Below are 6001 nucleotides of genomic sequence, written 5' to 3'. Positions count from 1 at the left end.
GCTGGATCGCAAGTGGAACAGCCGGTATTCGAACCGGTGCCCGTATGGTATGCCCGCACTGCAAGCGGCGGCTTTACCGGCCACACCACAGCACCAGCCCTGGGTCCTAAGGTTATGAAGGAGATATCTAAGGTGTGAATCCTTAGGTGGTTGGGAGGGTGAGTTTCCCACGTGGAAAGTAATGGAGGTGCATTCCAGAGGGTCACAAAATGGAAAGGAGGGAGAGACACAGGCGTCCCCAGATCTCCTTCTGCACCTGAAAACAGAGACCATCTCTTAACTCCAGGCCTCCCCACAGTTGGGCTCTGGCCAGAAGGGACAGTTTCCCAGGCCAGAGGAGGGAACTTGACCTAGTGCTGTTAGGTGGGAAGTCAGAAATGAGCTTATGTGTGTGTGACAAAGGCCTAAGGAATTGACATCTACAGTGGTATCTCAGTCATCCCGATAACCTTCCAGGTGCAGCCCAGTATTTGCATTTCAAACGCCCTGCCCGATCCTGATGACCTTCCAGGGGTCCTGCCCCTTCTACCTGATAGCCATCCTTCCTCTAAGGCCGGGCGACGCCAGCCAGGCTTCCCCTGTCTGGTAACTTCAATGGGAAAAAAACTCAGAAAGGAATTTTTCATATTTACCTTCAGCAAGTCCTTTGTTCTGGGAGAAGAAGGAGAGGGGGAGGGAAGGCAAGACCCATCCCCTTAAAAGCCCCAGCCTAAATGTGCACTAGGCACTGCCTCTCAGGTCCTGTCTGGAGAGGTGCCCATCCGTTCTCATGGATGTCCCTGCCCTAATAAACCTCGCTATGTGGCTTTCCCCTGCTCTCTGTCTCACGCCTGAATTCTTTCTTGCGTGAAGGCTAGGACCCTTCGCTTCTCCGGTAACAGTGCTAAGATCTTTGGGTGGTGGCTGGAGTAGAAATGCGGCCAGGCCCTCTGGACAGGACTCAGCAGAACTTGCCTCATGTCCCAGGGGTGTGACTAACGTGACAAGTCTAAGGAGCAAAGAGACGTGGCTCACTTCATGTCCCAGGAGTGTGACGAGTCCAAGGAGCAAGGAGACGCGGCGGTTCCCGTGGACCGGCCGCCTGGGAGTCGCCTTCCCAGGTTTTGGTACCAAGGGTTGGGATTAAGATGTTGGTGCACAGAAGGCGCCGAGACAACGAGTCAAGGCAGAAAGGTATTTGTCCTTAGGAAGGACAGCACAGTGAGATAGGTTTTCAGCCTTGCCAGGCAGCAGGCTGGGGCGGGGCTGGTTAAGAGACTCAGCCTGTCTGGCCCGCAGGCAGGGCCTTCTAAGCTCTGGTCAGGAAGGGATGGATGACAACCAGGAACAGGCATGCGAACGAATCTGAGCAGTAACTGTTGACCACTCTAAGGGGGAGCAGGGGACACAGGAAGTCAGCCCTAGCTGCTGACCATGAAATAGCAAGAGCAGAAAGGGCAGGGGTGCTCCTGGACTATGTATTGTTCTGGGGATTTAGAACGTGCTTGGCAGGGTGCTTGTAAGTGACCACTGAGACAGTGTATGTTACCAGGCTTGGAGTGAAGGATTTATACCCTGCAGTCTGACCGATCTTGACACTCCCTTTTCTTTTGATTTGTTTCGTTTCTTTAACAGAGAGAGACAGAGACAGGGAGAGACAGAGAAAGCTTCTATCCACTGGTTCACTCCCTCAATGCCCACAATAGCTGGGATTGGGTCAGGCTAGGCCAGGAGTTTGCAGTTCCATCCAGGTCTCCCATGGGGGTGGCTGGGAACCAAGCACTTGGGCCATCTCCTGATGCCTTCTCGGGCACATTAGCAGGGAGTTAGATCGGAAGTGGAGCAGCCAGGACTGTAACATGGTCATATGGGATACTGGAGTCACAAGTGACAACTTAACCTGACATACTACAAGGCCAGGCCCTAGTGATAGGGACTGCAGGGGCCCTGGAAACGAAAGGAAGAAACATACATGATGGAACCGCCAGGAGCCCTGAGAGAGGGGGGAAACACATACAAAGAATCACCAGATGTTGTGTCTGCCCAACATCTTGCCCACCTCTGACTTGGTTGAGCATTCTGTAAATTTTTTTTTCATTTTCTTTTTTTTTTTTTTAAGATTTATTTATGTAGAGGCTGGCACTGTGGCATAATGGATAAAGCCACTGCCTGCAGTGCAGGCATCCCATGTACGCACCGGTTCGAGTCCTGGCTGCTGCACTTCCAACCCAGCTCTCTGCAGCAGTCTGGGAAAGCAGTGGAAGATGACCCAAGTCCTTGGACCTCTGCACCAGCATGGGAAGACCTGGAGAATACTCCTGGCTCCTGGATTCGGATTGGTGCAGCTCCAGCCATTGTGGTCATCTGGGGAGTTAACCAGCGGATATGGGATCTCTCTCTCTCTCTCTCTCTCTCTCTCTCTCTCTCTCTCTCTCTCTCTCTCTCTCCTTTTCTCTCTGTGTAACTCTGTATAACTCTTTCACAGAGAGAAGGAGAGGGTGAGGGAGAGGGAGAGGGAGAGAGAGAGAGAGAGAGAGGTCTTCCTTCTGCTGGCTCACTCCCCAATTGACTTCAATGGCTGGAGCCTGGAAGCAGGAGCCTCCTTGGGATCTCCCACACGGGTGCAGGGGCCCAAGGACTTGGGCCATCTTCTACTGCTTTCCCAGGCCATAGCAGAGAGCTGGATCGGAAGTGGAGAAGCTCACCAGGACTCAAACCAGCACCTATATAGGATGCTGGCAATGCAGATGGTGGCTTCTACCGCTAAGCCATAGTGCCAACCCCAACATTCTGTGAACTTTTATGCATAACGGGCTGCTCTGAAGTCAGTCCTTGGTTGGCTCCTGTTGAATGCTTCATTAGCATATCCCTCGGCCATTCAGACAAACTTCCTCATTTAGAATCACATCAAAGCTCCTCCTTCCAGCCCTTCATGGCAGCGCCTTCCGGGTCCGGAGCTTTCTCTCGTCTTAGTTCACTTCCTTTGCTTGCTCATTCTTCCTGGTGTGCATGCTTCATTCTTCGTTCTTCCTGGTTGTGAGGCCACCCCGCAGGGTGAAAGAGCTGTAACAGTAAGAGCTGCAGCACAAAAGGGCTGTGACATTTCTAAGGAGCCTGGGGAAAGGAAAAATCTGCAGTATTTCCTGGGTATGAGACACACACCCGAGCCCTTAGCCACAGACTTCTCAACGCCCGGCTGCCCCTCGCTTCATTGGATTCCTGTGCTGGGTCCTTACAGAGAGAGGCCTGAAGGTGGGCGCTAGATCATGCCGCTTTCCCCAAGTGAGAAATGGCCTCACCTTCCTGACCCTCCCTGGCCTTGGTGTCTCCAGGGTTTCTGAGCACAGAGAGCAGAGGAGAGGCTGTCCTCACCATCACCGTGGTGGCACTGTGCGGCCTGCTCCTCTAGAGGGCGCCAGACCCCCCTAGGGTCCTCCCCTCCCTCTGGTCTCTGGGGAGCTGGGTCTGCCTCCTCTCTAGGAGGTGTCTTGGGGGAGAAGCAGCCTGGAGTGGGGCCCAGCCCAGGCCCTGTGGTTGGATTCAGGATCACCGTCCTGTCTGCTGGAGTCTGGAAAGGGTGGAAATGCCAACTTCCTTGTGTGTCCTGAGCTACTTTAAGTAGCACTTAATGACCTTAGTCCAAATTTGGAGTCTGCAGAGGTCAATAGGATAACCTTGTTGATCCCATGCCAATTCCTCCATCAATCAACAAATCTCACCCTTACTGCCCCATACAGCACATTTGAGGATTTTGAGGCTGACCAACACAAAAGTGTAGTATTTTTCACAACGAGCCATTTGGGTGCCATGCTGGGACAGGTTGCCTGCCAGGGAAAGTCCCCAGCAGCTGACACCCTGAGGTGGTGGCATGGGACCACCGCCCTACAAGGGCAGAGGGCAGGGTCGCTCTCACTGGAGACAGGAGAAGTGGTTACAGGCCTGGTGATATTGGTGCAGCTCAATAGCGAATCCTGAGTCTTGGTGTCGGAGCTCAGAAGGGTGGCAGCTGCTTGGGGTCTTTTATAGCCCAGGCTTTGTTTTATCTATAGGTAGCAGATGGAAGAAACAGTTTCAAAAAGGATACAAAGCTGACACACTCTAAATGCCTAAAGATATTATTTGGGGCTATATGTAAAGCAATTGGATGTGGATAAATTTGAATTTGTCTCCAGCAGTCTTTGAGCTAATGGTCTCAACCTAATGTGAGGAAGTGAACAGTAAAGGGTCAATTTCTGTGGGCTATCTTTGTCTCGTTTATATAACAATCCTTAGTTTCTGGGACATGAGGTAGAGCTAAAGATTATTTTTTCCAGGACCAGCATTGTAGCTTAGCACGTTAAGCTGCTGCCCGTGACACTGGCCTTCCATAAGAGCACCAATTCAAGTCCCAGCTGCTCTGCCTCCAATCCAGCTCCATGCTATTCCAGTGTTTTCAGGAAAGCAGCGGATGATGGCCCAAGTGCTCAGGCCCTTGCCACCCATATGGGATACTATCTTGTATGGAGTTTCTGGCTCCTGGCTTCGGCCTGGCCTAGCCGTGGCCATTTGGGGAGTGTATCAGTAGATAGAGGAACTGTTCCTTTGTCACTGTGCCTTTCAAATACATAAAATCCTTTTGGAAAAAATTATTTTTTCCATATGGTTCTTCAGTTCCAGCACCATTTACTTAAAGGACCACCCTTGGTTACTGTGGCCTTTGTTGTAGTTCTGCTGATAATTTATGTGTGGATCCATTTCTAAATTGTTTATTTGCTTCCATTTGTGTACTTGTCTTTGTGCCAAGAACTTCACTGCCTTATTTAGGTCTTTATATTCTTTCAATGAGGTTTGGTAATCTTCTCTGCAGAGGCCTTGTGCATATTTGAAGTTCATTCCTAGTTGGTATTTCCTATATTTCTTGCTGATACAGTAAGTAGCATCATCTTAAACTTTCACTTTCTAATTATTCTTGATATGTAGAAATACAGTTCTACCTAGAGAGTGTTATATAGTGACATTTTTATCCATTAATCTTGTGAAATTGACTACATATTTTTATATATATTCTAATAGCTCATCTGAAAATAAAATGTCATGTACAAATTCTAACAATTTTATTGCTTCTTTCTTGTCCTTTTACATTTTTTCTTGATTATTGCATTGGCTAATACCTTGAATTCAGTACTGAAGAGAAATGGTGTTCTTGATCTAAAGGAAAACATTTAGTCAGGCACCTTAACTATGATGTTTGCTACATGTAGGTTTTATGTAGGTGCCCTCAGTCAGATTAAAGAAATTCTTATCTATTCCTAGTTTGTAAAACTCTTTTTTTCTTTTTAAAATTATTTGTTTGAAAGTCAGAGTTAGAGAAGGAGAGACAGAAGAATCTTCCATTTGCTGGTTCACTCCCCAGATGGTCGCAATGGTGAGGACTAGGCCAGGCCGAAGCCAGGATCCAGGAGCTTCATCTGAGTCTCCCATGTGGGTACCAGGAGCCTAAACACTTGGGCCATCTTCTGCTGCTTTCCCCAGGCCATTATCAGGGAGCTGGATTGGAAGCAGAGTTGCCAGAATACCAACCAGTGCCCATATGGGATTCTGGCATTGCAGGTGGTGGCTTTACCTGCTATGCCACAACACTGGACCAATAACTTGCTAAGTTCTTAACATGAATGGAAATGTCTCTCCCATTCCTTTCATTCTGGTGGATTTATAAATTAAAATATATCTTGGGGTCGGCACTGGCATAGCCAGTAAAGCGGCTGCCTGCAGTGCTGGCGTCCCATATGGCGCTGGTTCTAGTCCTGGCTGCTCTACTTCCAATCTAGCTCTCTACTATGGCCTGGGAAAGCAGTGGAAGATGGCCCAAGTCCTTGGGACCCTGTACCCACATGGAAGACCCAAAAGAAGCTCCTGGCTCTGGATCAGCCCAGATCCGGCTGTTGTGGCCATTTGGGGAACAAACCAGTGGATGGAAGACTTTCTCCCCCAACTTCTGCCTCTCAAATTAATAAGTAAATCGTGTGTGTGTGTGTGTGTGTGT

This window comes from Lepus europaeus, chromosome X, assembly GCF_033115175.1.
Source record: "Lepus europaeus isolate LE1 chromosome X, mLepTim1.pri, whole genome shotgun sequence".
Classification (NCBI taxonomy): Eukaryota; Metazoa; Chordata; class Mammalia; order Lagomorpha; family Leporidae; genus Lepus; species Lepus europaeus.
This window is presented reverse-complemented; position numbering follows the sequence as displayed.